Source organism: Pongo pygmaeus, chromosome 13 (assembly GCF_028885625.2).
Source record: "Pongo pygmaeus isolate AG05252 chromosome 13, NHGRI_mPonPyg2-v2.0_pri, whole genome shotgun sequence".
NCBI classification, from domain to species: domain Eukaryota; kingdom Metazoa; phylum Chordata; class Mammalia; order Primates; family Hominidae; genus Pongo; species Pongo pygmaeus.
In genome coordinates, this window is record NC_072386.2 from 29,878,052 (window position 1) to 29,898,896 (window position 20,845).

The 20,845-nt window shown below is 42.9% G+C and overlaps 1 protein-coding gene across 2 annotated transcripts in view; it reads left to right on the forward strand.

Moving 5' to 3' along the window:
- The window catches only part of MOB3B (MOB kinase activator 3B), a 200,930-nt gene that overhangs the window by 43,840 nt on the left and 136,245 nt on the right, over positions 1–20,845 (forward strand). Inside the window, exon 1 of one of the 2 annotated variants that reach the window (XM_063650476.1) lies at positions 15,289–16,326. The exons of the other annotated variant lie outside the window; for it this stretch is intronic. The gene's annotated coding sequence lies outside the window, so the exon portion shown is untranslated. Of the gene's footprint in view, positions 1–15,288; positions 16,327–20,845 lie in introns of those variants that run through there. 2 annotated transcript variants of the gene reach the window in all.

Genomic DNA, 20,845 nt, shown 5'->3' on the forward strand with positions numbered 1-20,845 from the left:
GACATTTTGTAGAGCTGTGTTTTAAAGAAGAGTAATTTTCCATGAGGGTAGAGAGGAGAGGGAAGAGAATGTAGGATGTAAAATCAGTTTGAGATGGTCCACACAAAAGTCGATATGAAAGTGGGATGTAAAGCAGGAGCCATTGGAGTGCAAAGAAAGGGGCTAATATTGGAGACATTCCAGAGACAGAATCAGTGAGATTTGCCCAAGGCAATGCTGACATTTGGGGCTTTGTGATTGGGAGACAGATGTAGCTCTTAACAGAAATAGTGGTGTTGGACAGGCCTTGAAACCTGGAAAGGAAATAGGCTTTAGAGCCAGCAGAGGTAGGTTTCAGTTCTGGTTCTGCAAGCAAGTCACCTAACCTCAGTGAACCCATTTCCTTTCAGTGTAAAATGAGCTCCACAGTCCCTACCTTGCCACGTTGTTGTTGGGTAAGTTCTTAACCTTTCTCAGCTTCTTTATCTGTTAAGATAGGAATAATAACAGTACTTACCTCATGGGTTGTTTCGAGGATTAAATGAGTTAATATTGTAGAATAAGTGATATATAGAAGTATTTGCTATGATCCTTGTTGTTATTGATATATTATCAATATATGGACTGGATGCCCTTGAGACATCCAGCTGAAACTGTCCATCTGGCCACACAAAACACTTGTCTCGAACTCGGATTCGTGGTCTGTTTAAAAATACTGGCAAGGCCAATTTTCCAGGGTGGTTCATGTGTTGTCAGGGTTAAAGGCTCGGAGTCAAGTTTCCATTAACTGAGGTATAATGGTCACTGTACTCCATGTCCCAAAGTCCCCTTCTAAAGTGGGTACCTCAACCTGACTGTGTGGATGTAGTTTACTAGCTGGTACCCTGGTGAGCCCATGCCTGGGTTTGACGGCCTGCAGAAAAAGCCTGAGGATGCATGGAACGCTGAGTTCTCAGGGCAGGGCAGAGGAGGCCGGGGGTCAGGGGGTTGATTTGTGCGAGCACCAAACCCACAGGGCAGGTGCAAGGCTCAGGAGGTGAGCAGACATGAAATGCACAGGAACAAGCAAACAGAAGGGAATTATCCTGGGACTGCTATTCATGAAGCCTTTATGGTGGCCCTTTAATGTGGACAGGTTAAAGTGACTCCAAGGTTGAAGGCTAACAAAATATTTTCAAATTCTTTATGCTTTTTATTTAAAGTAAAAATAAATGAAAAATAATGCACTTCAGTTTGCTCTCTTCTTACTGCCTCCCACTCATCAGTTTTGCACAGGGAGAAATGTTCACTTGCCATGGCTTCTTACTCCCACCTGAGTTTTTTGTTTTGTTTTTAGCATAGGTCCATTATAACTGAAAGCAAAGAGCCCACCTTCTCAACCCCCTACATGGCAGACAGGGGGCTGCTGTGGAAATGCTGGGAGACCTTGTTAGATCAGTGTCTTCTGTAATGGCTGTTTATTAGCTCTTCCCGTTTTTCTCCGAATTAATGGGATCCTCTGAATGGGAGCCCTTAGAAAGACCCCTGATCACTTCTATGTTCAACTCACCCTCAGCTCCAGACAACTGTGATAGGACCTGCATTTTGAGAAGAGCATATATTATGAAATGCAGGTAACAATTCTCACTTGGGGCATTCCTGCCCCTCAAAGATGCAGGAAGAACTTGGCCTGAACCCCAATGCTTGGCATCATAAGCTCGGTATGGGCCCTCACCCTGCCCTGGCACTCCTTAGTTGCTCTGTCACCTGGACTCAAACCCTTATTTCCTACAAGAAATCCAGTGGAAAGCAGCATTTTCCAGAGTCTGTAGCTGTTTTGAAGATTGCTTTCATGAAGAGCGAGCAGCAGCAAATGGACCACTCAGCTGTGACACACCCTCTGCCATTTCCACCTGCGTCGCTTCACATCCTATTAATACCAGCTCTCTTTGCCCCCTCCTGCTGTACACGCGACCAGGTCTTTTAAGATTTTCTGAGGCCTTAGTTCCTCTTCTGCCCACAAGCATACCAAACATAACAACGTGCACCCACACCTCACATTAAATATAATCTTTGCAGCAAGCGATGAAAAGCACCTTTATAATTGGGCTTTTGAAATCATTTGACTGTAAGTATGTCATTCAATTTATGATTGGCTCTGTTTTCTCAGGAGCTATGCAGTCAAGAATTCTTAAAAAGAAAGTCAGCTTAACTTACTAATTGTTTTCATGCACAAGAAAATATTTTTAAAATATTTTGAAACAAAATGTTTTTGAAATATGTTAGATTTAACAATGAAAGAAGTACCATATATTGGCCGGGCGCGGTGGCTCACGCCTGTAATCCCAGCACTTTGGGAGATCGAGGCGGGAGGATCACGAAGTCAGGAGATCAAGATTATTCTGGCTAACACGGTGAAACCCCGTTTCTATTAAAAATTCAAAAAATTAGCCGGGCGTGGCAGCGGGCGCCTGTAGTCCCAGCTACTCGGGAGGCTGAGGCGGGAGAATGGCTTGAACCCGGGAGGCGGAGCTTGCAGTGAGCCGAGATGGCGCCACTATACTCCAGCCTGGGCGACAGAGCAAGACTCCGTCTCAAAAAAAAAGTACCATATATTTGTAGACATTTACTTAAACATTTGGTAATTGTCATGTTTATCTCTTTGTATTTTTGAAACAATAATCTCTTTTAAGCCCTCAAATATTTATGTGCACCTCTTAAAGATATTCAACTGTAAGCACTGTAGCTATGTTTTCCAGTGGATAAGACAGGTTAGCAGGCCTGTTCAAGGCAAGACACTCTAGGAAAAGAGTCCAGTCCTCATCCTGGCTTCATTTCTCTCCAGAAGCAGCCTTATCAGGCCAACCCATTTTCCCCATGTGCCTTCTGATGAATACAATTTTCTTTGTCTCATTACACAAATTTTTGCAGAGTACAACCAAATTTAAAAATAGCTATATGGTACATTCCTTATACAGGGATTTTGTCAGGAACCTCAAGCAACTTTTAGAGAATGCTTCACTTGGAAAGGGTTTGGTTGGAAGTACAGATGGGGAGATAAAGACATCTGGGCAGGGGCACCAGCACGGGCAATGGTGTGGAGGCAGAGGCTGAGATGCAACTGAGCCAGGTCTGAAAAGCCTTGGAAGCCACACTGAACATTTCAGACCTTACCTCATAGTAAGGTCTATGGGGAAGAACTGACATTCCAGGAACTGGCTCAAAGCGTAACTTAAGGTGAATGTTGTGGATTTTTCTTTTCCTTTCTCTTCTTCTTCCTCTCCATTCTTTTAGGCACAGAGCATTCCTTTTAACATTGCCGTTTTTCTTAATAGCTAGATAAGCCCAGGTATCCAGTAAGCCCCCAAAGGAGACTTGGTGTAAGCAGAACTGACGAAACAAACATCCAGACATTATTATGAGTTTTGAGTGGCCAGTGGGGCTCCATGTGCTTTATGTTTGGATTATTTAATGTTTTTCCCATCCTTTAATGTTAGGTCTCTTCAGCCAAATGATAAGGTTGAACAGGGCGGAAATTACAGGCTGGGGATCACAGTGGCATTTTAGCATAAGCCTTCACTTCCATTCATGTTTCAGTGGTTTGCAAGAGTTGTTTTTTTATTCCACCCTTTTGCTTTGTGTTTTTTTGTTTTTGCATTTATTTACCGTGCTTTTTGTTCATTTGTTTCATTTTATCTCTTTTCTTCCCTCCACTGGATCAATAGCACTTTATTTCCTTTTTTTCAGTGTTTGCTTTTTAAAAAAAATTCGTGGCTGATGTTTAAAATTCTGATTTCCCATAAAACTCCGAGTTCCCAGGTTTTTGAAAGTTAACATATGTGACATTGGACTGTATTTCCACATGGCAACGATCTGTAAGAACTACCTTCCTTAGGTTGGGCATGGTGGCTCACGCCTGTAATCCCTGCACTTTGGGAGGCCGAGGCAGGCAGATCATGAGGTCAGGAGATCGAGACCATCCTGGCTAACACAGTGAAACCCCGTCTCTACTAAAAATACAAAAAATTAGCTGGGCATGGTGGCGGGCACCTGTAGTCCCAGCTACTTGGGAGGCTGAGGCAGGAGAATGGCGTAAACCTGGGAGGCAGAGCTTGCAGTGAGCCGAGATCGCGCCACTGCACTCCTGCACTCCAGCCTGGGCGACAGAGCGAGACTCCGTCTCAAAAAAGAAAAAAAAAAGAACTACCTTCCTTAGACAGGTACACTCTTACCAGTTTACCCCAGGCCCCACCACACTCTATATTCTCCCTGACCCTGAGGAGACATCAGTTGTGGTTATTTGGGTTGTTGCTTTCCTACACCTGGCTGTTTACTCAGTTATGTGACCTACTCTGCCCCAGTAAGCATTTCAGTTTGCCATCATCTTTTAGCTGGAGCATTTAGTTGATTTATATTTGTTATAATTAACTGTGCCGATATATTTTAGTCCATATCTGCTGGAGTCTTTTGTGCTGTTTGTTACACAGTTCCTATGTTTCTTCCCTCCTTTTTTGTCTTTTTATGGGTGAGCGAGTTCATTGTCTCACTCTGTTTTTTCTTCTGTGCCACTCTGAAAGGCATACTGTCTGTTTTATTCTTTCAGAGATTAGCCTAGTAATTACAGCATGCATCGTTAACTTACTAAATTCTAAAGTGATCAATATTTTTACCTTCCTTTGAATAACACCCTTCTTATTTATCCCTCCCCGCAATTCTTACACTAGCCTTTTGAGTATTTTAAGTCTATATAATTTTTCAAACTCCACAAGGCATCATTTCTTTTATTCTTTTATAGTCAGTGCTTGTATTGATTTACTTATGTATTTATCATTTTCTGTTCTCTTAATTCTTTCTTATATTCTTACATCCTTAAAATTCCTTCTTTTCTTCATATTTTGTCTGTATATGTCTCATTTGAGTATTCTTTTTCCCCCTTTCCTTTCTTCTACTACTTTAGAAGTTATACAATTCTCCCTAGGCGCGGTAGGTCACGCCTGTAATCCCAGCACTTTGGAAGGCCCAGGCAGGCAGATCACAAGGTCAAGAGATCAAGACCATCCTGGCCAACATGGTGAAACCCTGTCTCTACTAAAAATACAAAAATTAGCTGGGGCCAGGCGCGGTGGCTCACATCTGTAATCCTAGCACTTTGGGAGGCTGAGGCAGTAGGATCACAAGGTCAGGAGATCAAGACCATCCTGGCTAACATTGTGAAGCCCCGTCTCTACTAAAAAATGCAAAAAATTAGCCGAGCGTGGTGGTGGGTGCCTGTAGTCCCAGCTACTCAGGAGGCTGAGGCAGGAGAATGGCCTGAACCCAGGAGGCGGAGCTTGCAGTGAGCCTAGATCGCGCCACTGCACTCCAGCCTGGGTGACAGAGTGAGACTCTGTCTCAAAAAAAAAAAAAAAAAAAATTAGCTGGGCATGGTGGCATGTGCCTGTAGTCCCAGTTGCTTGAGAGACTGAGGCAGGAGGCAGAGGTTGCAGTTGCAGTTGCAGTGAGCCGAGATTGTGCCACGCTCCAGCCTGGGCAACAGAGCGAGACTCTGTCTCAAAGAAAAAAAAAAGTTATGCATTCTGTTTCTTCTCTCCCATTTCCTTCCTCATTTCCCCTGAAAATATTATATGAATAATATGAATGCTTAGCCTTTTTTTTTTTTTAAAGAGACAGTATCTTGCTCTGTTACCCAGGCTGAAGTGCAGTAGTGCAGTCATAGCTCACTGTTACCTTCAATTCCTGGGCTAAAGCAATTCTCCTGCCTCAGCTTCTCAAGTAGCTAGGACTATAAATACGTACCACCACATCCAGCTAATTTTTAAAACTTTTTGTAGAGACTAGGTCTCACTATGTTGCCCAGGCTGGCCTTAAACTCTGGCCTGAAGCAAACCTCCTGCCTTGGCCTCCCAAAGCACGAGCTTAGCTTTTAAAAAGTTTTAAGTTGTTCAAAATTTCTATTCCCCTATCACATAATGCAAGGGCCATAGAGTACTTTAAGTTAATCACTCTTTCATATTATTGCTATCTGATGTTTTAGTTTCAAGTTGTTTATAATGCCTTTCCCTATTAATCTTAAAAAATTTTTTTGAGTAGAGGTGTTTATAAATATACTAACATGTTTATCTTCTTTGCTTATCATTGCTTATTTATCTCTTTCTTAGTTTCCTTCATATTGAAGTTATTATTCTTATATTATTCTTTCAGCGAGGGTCTATGAATTGGATAGTCTCTCTTTTTTGGTATGAATATGTTTTTATTTCACCCTCTGTTTGAATATGTCTCCTAAAATTCATGTGCTAGAAACTTAATCCTCAATGCATCAGTGTTGAGAGGTGGGAACTTTAAGAGGTGATTAGGTCCTGAGGGTTCTGCCCTCATGAATGGATTAATGCCATTATCATGGGAGTGAGTTCATTGTAGTAGGAGTGGGTTTGTTATTAAAGGAAGGGGTTTCTTATAAAGGATGAGTTTAGCCTCCTTCCCTCGCTCTCTCTTGCCCATGTGATGCCTTCTGCCATGATGTGACAGTAGTTGCTGGTGCCTTGCTCTTGGACTTCCCAGCCTCCAGACCTGTGAGGAAATAAATTTCTGTTCTGTGTAAATTAGTCTGTGTTATTCTGTTATAGCAGCGTAAAGCAGGTTAAAATACCCCCCTTTTTGAGCAGTAACTTAATTAGTTATAGAATATTAGTTTGACAGGTTTTTTTATTACCACTTTGAATATCATTTCATTATCATCTGGCCTCTGTATTATTGATGAAAAGTCCACCACCAATCTAATTGCCATTATTAAGTTTGTAATTTATCTTTTTCTCTCTGGTTGCTTGTATGACTTTCTCTTTGGTGCTAGTGTTCTGCCATTTACCGCTGTGTGTGTGTGTGTGTGTGTGTGTGTGTGTGTGTATCTTTTTAATCCTGCTTGGGACTTGTAATTTTCCAAATCAAGAACATATGTATTGCTTTAATTCTATTAAATTCTCAGCCTTTATCATTTCAATATTGCCCCTCTCACATAACCTACTCCTTCTCCAGAACTTCAATTAAATGTGTTTTATTTCCCCAACTTACTCTCTGTGTTTATAACCTCTCTTTCACATTTTTTGATCCCTTTTTTTCTTTATCTGCTCCATTCAGAACACTTCTTTAGACCCATCTTTCATGATGCTAATTCTCTTTTCAGCTGTATCTAATATGCAATTTAACATGTTTTTCTCATCTTTAAGAATTCCAATTAGTTCTTTTTTTCAAAACTGCCCTTTGTTCATAAAGGACGGTTCTTTTATTATGGTTTTTATTCCTTCTTTTATGTTAAAAAATACTTTTAAATGTAATTAGCTTATAGATCCTGTCAGATTATTCTCTTACTGTAAGTTCTTAGAGGTGCTAATTCTTCTGCTCGTTGTGTACATGGCTTCTCCTTCTGACTGGCTTCATTCTTTGTGGGTTTATTCAGCAGGAATTTTTTATTCTGAGGGAGTCTTGTAGGTCCTGAGTTATGAAAATATTTCTACAGAACAATTTGAGTTTGCTTCTTCCCTGGTTCTGGGAACATTTTTATAGTGATCTATTAGTTCAAGATACTTACACAGTCTAAACAATGTAAATTTGTGCAACACGCTTGTGCATGACACAGGCTTGGTGTTCTATTTAGTTTTTTTAATCGGATGCATTTTTTTTCACCCTGATACTGGAGCATAATTCAGACTTACTTCCCCCTTCCCTGAGCTACTTGGAGCGGTGGTAGTTCTTCTAGTCCTATTTTTATGTAAATGGATATTTTGAAGAATTCTGACTTGATGCAGTTATGTCAGTTCCAGCGTCTTACCTTGCATGAGCCTTGGGCCATGTCACCTGTTCTCAACTGGGCATCCCAGCCCTAAACCCCTAAGCAGCTGTATCCAGATTCAACCCCCCTCTGGGTGATAGCAGTATTTGCTGTCATTCTTATTGCTTCAGCTTTGGATTCTGGCTTCATTTCTGGCCTGCATTAAGAAGAACAGTTATGTTTTACAGGTATATGAGGTACATTCTTGTGATGGCTGCCATGACTTATATTTTGGAACTGAAAGAGGATCTGGGTAAATTCAGACTGACATTTTTAATGTAAATTAATTCACTCACAAACCACTTATTGGCCACCTATCATGTTCCTGGCTTTGTCATAGGTGCTGGGGCACAACAATAAATAACACCATGTCTTTGCCCCTGTATAGTTTACATTCTCATGGGAAAGACAAAACAAACAATAAGTAAAACATATAGTAAAATCAGTTGGAGCAATGAAGAAAATTAAAGCAGGAGAATGGGAGAGAGAGGGACTGGTATGGGTCATGTGCTTTATTAGGGTGGCCAAGGAAACCTCTCTGAGGAGTGACATTTGAGCACAGGCTTACATGCAGTAATGAAGAATCATGCTGGTATCTGGGGTGTGAGTCCGTTTTCTCTGAGAAGCATTACACCAAGGCAGGATTGGCTATGCAAGAGATTTATTAAGGCAACTCCTGTGAGCAAGAGTGAGGTCAAGGAAAAAATGAAAATGTGGGGCTCCTTGTTCAAAAATAACATTAAGAATTTCAAGATGGCTACAGAGGAGTATTCAACCAAGCACAGAGCCCTTTTGAATGCCCTGTCTGACTATGAGGGAAAATAGGAGTGAGCTGCTGGGATCTTGGGAGACTCCTCTGATTGTGATGCACATCTGACCCCAGGTGAAGAAGACGGGAGGGAAGAGGGTGAGCGGAAGCATCCTACAGGGCTGTGCTGTTCCAAGAGAGCCTGGATCTCTTGGAGGAGTCTTTGAGCCCAAGCCACCTCTTAGGTAAGTTTTCATCTCCCAGGAATAGGTTTGCATCACTATGCCTGCCATGCTCAATCACTATCTAGGAGTAGCCTGTGAGAAATGTGGCTTCAGCACAAATGCAGACATGGATTTCAGAGCACAGCAGCTATAACTCATAGCCAGTAATACTCCTTGTAAGTCAGACGTCTACAAGGCACAGTCTCATGGCAGCCACACTGGGTAAAGAGCTTTTCAGGAAGAGGGGACAGTGATTGCAAAGGCAGTTGTTTTGGGGTTGAATTATGTTCCCCATCCCAAATTCATATGTAGAAGTCCTAACCTGTAATACCTTTGAATATGACCTTATTTGAAAACAGGGTTATTGCAGAAAATAATCAGTTAACATGAGGTCATACTGGAGTCGGGTGGGCCTCTAAAATGACTGCTATCCTCATAAAAAGGGAAAATTTGGAGATAGACATACACACAGGAAGGATAACTTGCGAAGATGAAGGTAGAGATTGAGGTGCTGAGTCTACAAGCCAAGGAACACTGAAGATACCAAAAAACCCCACCAGAAACAAAGACAGAAACATGAAACAGATTTCTCCCTAGTGCCTTCAGAGAAAGCATTGCCCAGCCAACACCTTGATTTCAGATTTCTTGTCTCCAAAACTGAGACAATACATTTCTATTCTTTAAGCCACCTAGTTTTGAGTACTTTGTTATGGCAGGCCTAGGAAACTAATACAGCCTTGAAGTGATAGGAGACTTGGCACGTTGTAGAAACATCAGGGAGGCCACTGTGGATAGAGCAGATAAGTGAGGGAGAGAATCGTAGGGGAGGGAGAGGTATCCAGGGGCCAGATCTGTAGATCATGACTTTGTAAACCAATATAGCAACATTGGTTTTTATTCTGAGTGTGATGGGAAGCCTTTGTAGGGCTTGAAGAGGGCAGTGGCCTGATGTCACTTATATCTTTAAAGTACCACTCTGGCTCCTGTATGGAAATATTAATAGATTGCAGAGGAGCAGAAGTGGAGGCAGTGCAACCAGCCCAGTCCATGGCAGCTGTAAAGAGAGAGAATCTGGTGGTGTGGACAAGGGTAGTTGTGGTGGAGGGTGTGAGGAGTTTGGGATGTGTTGGCAATTTGAAGTAAATGATATACTTTCAAATTGATTAGACAGAGCAACTAGACAACTAGAATTGTTTTCTGAAATGAGAACACTGGGTGAGGAGCTTATCTGGAGTTTACAGGAATGGATGTCGATATCTGCCATGTTTTAAAAGTCACATGTTGTTTTGCAATTTGCTTTTTCATTTTCATGAACTTCTTTTCATATCAATACAGATATATTGACCTCACTGTGTTTTGAGGGCTGCCCAATATTTCTTATGTGGATATGCCATTCTTGATTATACTAGTTATCTCTGAATGGACTTTTGGTTGTTTCCTTTTGTATGTGATTATAAACAATGAGGCTTAAACAGCTGTATGATTTATCTATTGCTTCATAACAGAATCCCCTCCAATGCAGTGGTTTAAAAACAACAACGTTTATTATCTCGCAGTTTTTTTGGGTCAGCAGGCAGAGTACAGCGTAGCTGGGTTCTCCGGTTCAGGATCTCTCCCAAGGCTGAGGCTGCGGTTGTATCAAGGTTTGACTGGGAAGGAGCCGCCTCTGAGCTTACTCAGTGGTCATTGGCAGGATTCAGATCCTGGTGGACTGTTGGCCTGAGGGCCTTTGCTCCTCACTGGCTGGCTTTTAGCTGGAAGGCACCTTCAGTTCCTTGCTATGTGGGCCTCTCAGGAGGAGAGCTGACAACATGGCAGCTGGCATCATCAAAGCGAGAGCAAGAGTGTGTGAGCAAGAGGGGTCACAGTCTTTTATAAGCTAATTTCAGAAGAGTGCCCCATCTCTTTTGCTGTATTCTGTTCACTAGAAGTCAGTCTCCGGGTCCAGCCTTCACTCAATCAGAGCATTATACAAAAGCATGGATGCCAGGAGACAGAGATCACTAGGGGCCACCTTAGAAATCTGCCTAGCACCATAACCCAGTACATTTGTGTTTTGATAGATTGTTAAAGGTGGGTTTGCTGAGGGAAAAAGTACACATGTTTTAAAATTTCATATATAACAGTGGATTTCTTTTCAAAATCTTCATTCTAGATTTCAAAGTTCATTTTGATGAGACTATTTGCTACTGCCTGAGAAGGAGAGGCTATAGCTCCTCAAAGAGCCTGTGCCAGATTTTGTCATGAATGTCTCTTCCCTTCTTGCCCTTCTTTTTCTCGCCCCTCCAAAACTTCCAGAACAGGAATGATACGAAGGTTCTAATCAGCAGGCACATGCATCGTGGTGACTATTCTAGGGTATGATGACCTGGATTATGCCATTAAAAAATATCATTGCCTTCACTTGTGTGCTGACATGGGTAAGGTTTATTCAGCCAGCCTTGATGAGAGGAATTAAAAAGTAATCTCTGGTATAAGGAGTCAGTTTGGGCCCATGATGTCTAGGGAAACTCCACTTGAATAATTTCTTCTAAATCCTCAGAACTCATGAGCTTCTGGGAGGTCATACAGTAATGAGGTATACATTTATTTCCTTATTAGTCAGAAAGAAACTTTACTTAAAAGGACCCTTTTGTGTTTGCTAGATATGGTTGGAGGAAATATAAATTATTATCACTATTACTTTATCTCCTTCCCATACAAGGCTTTATAAAATTAAATACATTGTAAACCTAGACTATGATAAAAATGAGATCGTGTAAATATCTGTGTGTCTTACAGGCTGCTATAACAAGATACCTTAGACTGGGTGGCTTATAAACAACAGAAAATCTATTTCTCATAGTTCTGGAAGCTGGAAATCCAATATCAGGGTACCAGCATGATTGGGTTCTGGTGTGGGCCCTCTTGAGGATAGAAAGCTTTCTGGGGTCCCTTTTATAACAGCTAATCTCATTCATTAGGGTAGAGCCCTCATAACCAAACTATCTTCCAAAGGTCCCACCTTTTAATGCCATCACATTGGAGGTTAGAATTTGAACACATGTAGTCTATTGCACTGTGGCTGCTATCAGGTTAGATGCCCCATTTGAGAGATTAGACTGTCTTGGCAGCTTCCCAAATGAATGCCAAGATGCCTTCTTTCCCCTTCTGCTTGTGAGCAAGGTGGGGTGTGTGTGGAACTGGGGAGAGTGCATGACCTCTGATGAAGCTGAGGGAATGTCTTGATGGGGTCCATCACCAACATCCCCTGTTGGGGCTGACCTCTTGGTTGGAGAAGGTGCTAGATTCCTTCCCACACTGCCCCTTGCTTTCTATTGTCAGGTCCCTGTGTTGCCCCAGAGGCCCATGGCCCTCCTTGATGTAGATTAGTTTAGGGACTAGCTCTCAGGGCAGCAGGTCCCTCTCTGCTTGTCCAGCTTGGACGGCTTCTCTTTCCTGGGCACCGTGAAGGCCAGGATCCTGCCTCCTGCCTGTGCCCTCCTGTGAGCCTGGTGCTCTAGGAGTGTGGCTCTCCAAACAGGGAGTGACTCCTCTGTGTCCCAGCACGACCCCACCCTCCCCCTTTGCCTCCCTCAGAAACTGGGCAGGTTGTACTCACATTTCACAAGATTACTCCGCTAGATGAGAAAAACGTGCACTTTATTCAGGACAGCGAGCTCAGCTCTCTGGATTGCATTCCTTGCAGAAATGAGAATCCAAGTGTAGTGGCCTTTCAAAGCTGAAATAAATCAGGGCTCCTTGGCCATACTACCCTTGTCTGTCAGTTTTTGTCTTTTTCTAGAAGCCGTGCAAGGTTAGGGAAAATTAAGGGAGAGCAAATGAGGACCAGTTCATTGTGTAATCACTTAAAATCTGAGTCGGAATAGCTATGTGTGATTTAAAATATAAATGTTTGCAAATGGTTTGTATCTTGATCAGTTATGTAAAGATGTGCATTTGAGATGTACCAAAGTGACTTTTAGATGCTTCTTTTTAAAAATGACAGTCTTAACTTGTCTTTGTGGAACTCTGTATTTTTCAGTTTTCACCTATGTTAAGCCTTTCAATTTTTTTGTTGACTAAAGTTGGTAGAAGAAATGGTTATCAGAGTTTTTATAGAATCCTCCACCACCTTTTTCCAAAAGGAATTAGAATCATCTGGTGCTTATATAAAATCAAACACTGTTTAAACTCAGGGAGCAGTTTTTTTTTTTTTTTAGAATAAAGTGCAGTTTAAAGAGAATAGAGTGGGAGCTTTTACCAGATACCTGTTTTGGTCTCTTGCTGGGCTGATACTATTTTCCTAGGAATGGTGACTGTGTGTTTCTGTTTTTCCTCTTCAGATTCCTTAGACCAAATAGAGGAAATCCACTGGAGGCTTACCTAACAAGACGTATTGATGAATGTAGAATCTTAAATGAAAAAGAAGTCAGTGGATGTGGCTTCCTGGACTGTCAGCTTGGACCAAAAATAAAGCGAGCCCGCGCCACAGGGGTTTGGCTCAGCCCTGCTCCTGCGGCAGACGTTGTTTTCCATGACTTTGCTTGAGGAGTACACTTCTCTGGGCAAAAGTTCCTGAGGCCTTTGGAGACTTTTAAAGCCTTTTTTTTTTCCTGTAGCTTTTATTGTTTTTAAGAAAAGTGGTGTCACCCTTACTTATCATTAAAAAAAAAATAGTGTGGGAAAAACAAATAAACTACCCAAAGAATAAAACAAGAAAAACCAAAACAACTCCCCTAAATGAATGAAAAAATTTACACCCTTCACTCTTTTGCAAGATAACTATTTCCATGCAAGTTGGATTAGAAACTATGAGAAGATTTTTCTCTTTGATTTTTGGTTTCTTCTATTTTTAACATTTTTGGCAAGTCTACACGTTGTGGTTACATAAAAACATCAGGATTAAGATATTTGGTATTTAAAAAGCACCCTTGGACTCGGGGTGATTCTTTCTGGCCTCCAGTGTGCCAGACCCGCTGCGAACCTCTCTTCACCTACTGTCTTAGTTGATCACCACAATCCTGTGAGGTATAACCCACTAAGAGTATTTTAGGAGAGAGGGAACATAGCAGCCTGTGGGATCTGCTTTTCAGGAGTTCCCTATCCAGAAGGAGGGAGACATATGTATATGAGTAAGTTCAAGAAAGCATGATGTTAGTGATAAGAATTAAAGCTAATGCATATTACAAACTTACCTTGTGCTTGCTGCTATATCAAATGCTTTATTTGGATAATGTCACTTAACTCTCATGGCAGCCCTATGAGATGGATATTTTATCTCCATTTTACAGAAATGGAAGAAGAGGAAGCTAGCATTGAGCAATGTGATACAGTAAGCTCCAGAGCCCACACTCTAGAAATGGTAGATTTGGGAGTCAAACTCGGGCAGTCTAATCTCAGATCCATTTACTTAACCACCAGTCTATACAACACAGTGATCGACAGCCACAAAGCACAGGGGTGGTTCATTGAACCAGCCTCTGCACAGGTGGTGTAGACCAGTAGGGGAAGGGCCATGTTGTATATTCCCAGTAATGATTCAGGTTAATTCTCCTTTCCCCCAAGGACTTTTTCTGCCATTCTTACTGCTGGAAATACAACTCTTCAGATGACCACTTTTGTATCCTGCCTATTCACCTCAAGAGATGACTTTTGGCCCATGGACCACTGGATATGCCAGGCCAGGCATGTCAGACTCCCTAGCTCAGGGAGTTCTTAAACCCTGGAGAGCAGCAGAGTCCACACATCCATTGGTGAGGGGTGGGATGCTAGAGTCTGCATTTTAAATTTGCACCCCAGGTGCAAGTCATCTTGGTCTTTCTGCCATTTCCGAGTGTCTCCAGGAAACCCAGAGGGAACTTACTAGTTAGTGGGTGGACAGATGGTTCAGGGTGAGAAGGGGTTGTATTTTTTCCTTCAGCAGCCACCACCTTCTACCAGAGACCCCAGAGCTCAAAAGGGGAAAAGTGAAAGAGAAAAAAACAAACAAACAAAAAATAAAAGGCCAGGGGGAGGCAGTGCTGGGGGAAGAGTATAGAACTCAAGAATAACAAGTCAAACCCATAAATATTTGCTGAGAAGCAAGGGTTCCAAATGAGTGCAGTAGGGATGGCAGAAACAAAGCCAGATTAGAGAAGGGTCAGGAGAGAAGAGGAAGGGGTAGGCTGAACCTCCACCAGAAGTGGCAGCTTGTGTTTGAAGCCTGCTTTGATGGGCCCACAGGGCTAACAGATGGGTGGGTGGGCCCTGATTATAGATGGGCCAGAAGTTGGGGGGTGAGCTGTGAGAATAACCAACAAATCGGACTGTTTAGATACAAAGGAAGGGCTACAGATTCAGAGCTTTGGAGCAAAGGAGAGGCAAGAGTCACTTCCTAACAGCACTGTAGGGAGAAGTCGCCTGGAGGCTGGAGGATTATGGCAGGCGGAAGGCAAAAGAAAGGGCAGGGGCAGGGATTTAGCCACTGACAAGTGCAGTCAGCATTAGGGGTCTGGTGAGTTGTCCGATTGATCAAGCGAAACCTGAAAGTTCTCAGAGGTGTTTCAGTGGCTGTTGAGAGGAGTAGACACCCTGCTTCAGCTGCAGAAGAGATAAATAATTTTTATTTATTTTTATAAAATTGAGGGCCTGCATAACACTTCATTTGGAGGAACAAAGCAGCTATTCTTTGTTGCTTTAAAAGGCTTAACAACCACCAGGAATATGAATAATATCTATATCTACATCTCTCTGTATATCTAAAAAGACAGTTAAGTTGGGGTAGTTTTCTTTTCTTTTTTTTTTTCTTTTAAGAGACAGGGTCTCACTCTGTGCTCAGGCTGGAATGCGGCGACATGATTATAGTTCATTGTGGCCTCGAACTCCTAGGCTCATGTGATCCTCCTCCTGCCTCAGCCTCCCAGATAGCTGGGACCACAGGTGTGTGCCACCGTGCCAGGCTAATTTTGTTTTGTTTTGTTTTGTTTTGTAGAGATGGCTGGGGGAGGGGGAAGGTGTTGCTTTGTTGCCCAGGCTGGTGTCTAATTCCTGGCTTCAAGCGATCCTCCTGCCTTGGCTTCCCAAAGTGCTGAAATTCTAGGTGTCAGCTACCACGCCTGGCACGAAAAGGGAGGGGGACAGTTTTGAAGGGCCATTAAGTGTCAAACTTGCTGAAGTATTTAACAGATCCATTGCCTAGTGGAAAGAACACTGGCACTGAGGTTGAGGCTTTGTTTTCAGCCCCAGGTCTGTCCTAACTGTGAACCTTTAAATATTCACTTCAGTTTTCTGGGCACTAGCTGTTTGTTTTTGTTTTTAATAAATTAAGAGGGTCTATTGAATTAAGTGATTTTCAAAAGTTCTTCCTGCTGTACAATCCTGTCAGCCATGACCTTGCTATCAGGCCTCCCTAGCAGATGCACACGGAGTGGGTAGCAGGATCAAAGTTCGAGGAAAATTAATGTCGTGGTGTTGTGTGGGTTGATTGAGAGAGACAGGTTAGGGGCCAGGATGCTGCCACTGAAGGGTACAAAGGCAACAAGAGTGGATGCAACAGAGACAGAAGCTTGGGCATGGACACCAAAGTCACAGAAGTTGAGTTTTCACTAAAGGAGGTGAGATGATACATTTTTTTCTCGTATTAGAAAAAAAATTCCCAGCCAAGCACTGTGACTCATCCCTGTAATCCCAGCATCTAGGCAGGCTGAGGCAGGAGGATTGCTTGAGCCCAGGAGTTCAAGACCAGCCTGGGCAATATGGCAAGACCCACATCTCTACAAATAAAGAAAAATTCCCAAGTTGATTAGCTTGCTCTCTTCCCCATTATTTTTTCCTCTGAGGTATATTTTTAAAACTTATTTTTTAAACAAAGCACAAAGGTAAAGGTCTTTGCATAGTATTGCAAAGACCTTTACAAAGGTCTACCATGACTTTTTAAACATTGTTTTAAGCGAGTGGGCATGCTTCCAAAGGAGCTGACTTTTCACTGAATGCTAGAAAATGAAAACATGGGAGCTGTTTAGATTGGCCTGGGAAACATGTTCAGTAGCCACTGTTGATCTTTGCATGAAGTAGTTCTGTTTTCTGAAAAGATTCCTTTTGTCCATTGTCTCATTATGATTATGGGGGCCTAGTCCTCTCAACTGGAGAAAGAACTGTTTATCTGTATGGTATTTGATTAACAATCATTTAGATACACAGTTTAACCACAAAAAGTTACTGAGTTCCTGTTTCTGCTGGGTCCTGTGTTAGGTACCAGGGATGCAGTGAAGTCTAGGGTGTGCTCCCAGCCCTCATAAACTGATGGAGGGGCCAGACATGTGAACAAAGAAATACAGCACAGTATGTGGTCCTGGGGCATTTGCATCAGAGATGTGTATGCAAGGTGCACACGATGACCAGCCATCCCGTCCTTCTTGCTCCTTCTTTTGGTACCTTGTTCCCTCTCCTTTACCAGGAGTTGAAGTTAAACCAGAGAGAAGTTTGAGGAAATCGAGGCTGGGCAAGGGAGAGGCCTTATCTGAGTGGATAGAAAGTTTTTCAGTTCCCTGGAGAAAGCTTCTGATAATCATGTTCCCAGACAGTAGCCACATACAGGGGCATGGGACTGTCAGGCCTAAAGCTCACTGTCAATTGTGGGGGATTCAGAAGCACTTCATAGATGATGGGGGACTCTGTTCTGAGCATTCCGTCTCTGTGTGTCTGCCACTGAGCAGTAACTGGTACAAATGCACCCTATGACTAGGTTTTCTTTCTTAGCTGAGAAATCTCTTGAGAAGGCTATGCATTTCTGGTGTGTAGACGTAGACTTTCTGCAGATGAGTAAGTTATGCCTTAAACAGAGTTCTTGTTGAACTAATGTCACAAAGAGTCTCTACTAACAAAAACAGCTAACTTTGCTTAGCCAAGCCACTCTGCACAACTTAACAATGTTAGTTCTCCAATAGAGCCCTGATAAACAAGTCACACCGCTCTTCCCTATGTGGCTTCAAAGAAGTTGATAGTAACAATACAACAACAAAAACAAAAATCAACCTTGTTTCTTATGGAAGCCAGACTGTTAACCAATGGGCTTGTTAACTCTAAACTCTGGATTTACCCACCCTTTCCCATGTAGCACTGGAGAGAGCAGACCAACTCCATTCATAAAGGCAGAAAGTTGGGGAAGCAGCAGGTAGCACACTTGAGAGCAGGCACTTCACAGGAGGAAAAAGGTCAAGCTGAGCCAGCTGAGCATGTGCAGTTTGCCAATTAAGTGAATCCATCCCTCCACTTGCCCTGGGGCGATGTTAGTAAAAGGACAGAGAGGATAGTAGGATGCATAGGGAAAATTCTTCCTCATCCAAACCACAAGTGGGGAAATGGTGCTTCCCTCTGAGGTGCCTCAAGATTTTACACTTTTTGAGGGTCAGGTGCTTAGGTCTTGTGGGGAAGAAGTTAAAGAAAGACCACATTATGGTTGGGACTCCTATTGATCATGACACCACCTGAAATCTGATCATAGGAGAAATCCAGATTAATAAATTTAACACTTGACATTTACCTATCTTTACTTATATTATCTCACTTATCCCCAAAACCCACTGTGATATTGGTATTAGCACCCTAACAACAAAGAAAGAAATTAAAGCACAAAGAGAAAGCATTTAGCCCACAAGGGTAACTGGTCAAGGGGCAGAGCCTGGACTCAGACCTGCATCTTTCTGGCTCTAAAGGTAGACCTCTTTTCAGTCTTTGAGGAGGACACATGGTTTGCAATTACATGTCTGACTCAATTTCATTTCAAACTTTTTTTTTAAACTTGTTATTGGCATGTTTGAGAGAATAGAGTGGGTAGAATCATTAATTATTTGTCTCAATTTTATCTCAGGGTTACCTGCTTTGTGTACCTGTTTTTCATGTAGAAAAATGAAAAATCATCTAGATAGATGGTTGTCTGTTCTCTCTTGAGAGTTTCTAGAAATGCAGCCTTAATCCTTCCGGCAGGATCTCTGGATTCTGATAACAGGAATGATAACAGGAATGATATGGTTTGGCTGTGTCCCCATCCAAATCTCAACTTGAATTTTATCTCCCAAAATTCCCACATGTTGTGGGACGGACCCAGGGGGAGATAATTGAATCATAGGGGCCGGTCTTTCCCTTGCTATTCTTGTGATAGTGAATAAGTCTCACGAGATCTGATGGGTTTATCAGGGGTTTCTGCTTTTGCTTCTTCCTCATTTTCTCTTGCTGCCGCCGTATAAGAAGTGCCTTCTGCCTCCCACTATGATTCTGAGGCCTCCCCAGCCATGTGGAACTGTAAGTCCAATTAAACCCCTTTTTCTTCCCAGTTTTGGGTATGTTTCTATCAGCAGCATGAAAATGGACAAATATAGTAAATTGGTACCAGTAGAGTGGGGCGTTGCTGAAAAGATACCCGAAAATGTGGAAGTGACTTTGGAACTGGGTAACAGGCAGAGGTTGGAACAATGTGGAGGGTTCAGAAGACAGGAAAATGTGGGAAAGTTTAGAACCTCCTAAAGACTTGTTGAATGGCTTTGACAAAAAATGCTGATAGTGATGTGAACAATAAGGTCCAGGCTGAAATGGTCTCAGATGGAGATGAGGAACTTGTTGGGAACTGGAGCAAAGGTGACTCTTGTTAAATTTTAGCAAAGAGACTGGTGGCCCTAGAAATTTGTGGAACTTTGAACTTGAGAGAGATGATTTAGGGTAACTGGCAGAAGAAATTTCTAAGCAGCAAAGCTTTCGAAAGGTGACTTGGGTGCTGTTAAAAGCATTCTGTTTTAAAAGGGAAACAGAGCATTAAAGTTCAGAAAATTTGCAGCCTGATTATACAGTAGAAAAGAAAAACCCATTTTTTGAGGAGAAATTCAAGTCGGCTACATAAGGAGCAAGGAGCCTAATGTTAATCCCCAGGACCATGGGGAAAATGTCTCCAGGCCATGTCAGAGATCTTCATGGCAGCCCCTCCCATCACAGGCCCAGAGGCCCAGCAGGAAAAAGTGGTTTTGTGGGCCGGTCCCAGGATCCCCATGCTGTATGCAGCCTAGGAACTTGGTGCCCTGTGTCCCAGCCATTCCAGCTGTGGCTGAAAGGGGCCAACGTAGAGCTCAGGGTGTGGCTTCAGAGGGTGGAAGCCCCAGGCCTTGGCAGTTTCCACGTGGTGTTAAGCCTATGGGTGCACAGAAGTCAAGAACTGAGGTTTGGAAACCTCCCCTTAGATTTCAGAAGATGTGTGGAAATGCCTGGATACCCAGGCAAAAGTTTGCTGCAGGGGCGGGGCCCTCACGGAGAACCTCCACTAGGGCAGTGCAGAAGGGAAATGTGGGGTTGGAGCCCCCACACAGAGTCCCTACTGGGGCACTGCCTGGTGGAGCTGTAAGAAGAGGGCCATCGTCTTCCAGACCCCGGAATGGTAGATCCACTGACAGCTTGCACTGTGCACCTGGAAAAGCCACAGACACTTAATGCCAGCCCATGAAAGCAGCCAGGAGGGAGGCTGTACTCTGCAAAGCCACAGGGGTGGAGCTGCCCAAAATAATGGGAACCCACCTCTTGCATCAGCATGACCTGGATGTCAGACCTGGAGTCAAAGGAGATCATTTTGGAGCTTTAAAATTTGACTGCCCTGCTGGATTTTGGACTTGCATGGGCCCTGTAACCCCTTTGTTTTGGCCAATTTCTCCCATTTGGAACAGCTGTATTTACTCAATACCTGTACCCACTTTGTGTCTAGGAATTAACTAGCTTGCTGTTGACTTTGCAGGCTTATAGGTGGAAGGGACTTGCCTTGTCTCAGATGAGACTTTGGACTATGGACTTTTGGGTTAATGCTGAAATGAGTTAAGACTTTGGGTGACTGTTGGGAAGGCATGATTGGTTTTGAAATGTGAGATCATGAGATTTGGAGGGGCCAGGGGCAGAATGATATGGTTTGGCTGTGTCCCCACCCAAATCTCAACTTGAATTATATCTCCCAGAATTCTCACATGCTATGGCAGGGACCCAGGGGGAGATAATTGAATCATAGGGGCCAGTCTTTCCCATGCTATTCTCGTGATAGTGAATAAGTCTCACGAGATCTGATGGGTTTATCAGGGGTTTCTGTTTTTGCTTCTTCCTCATTTT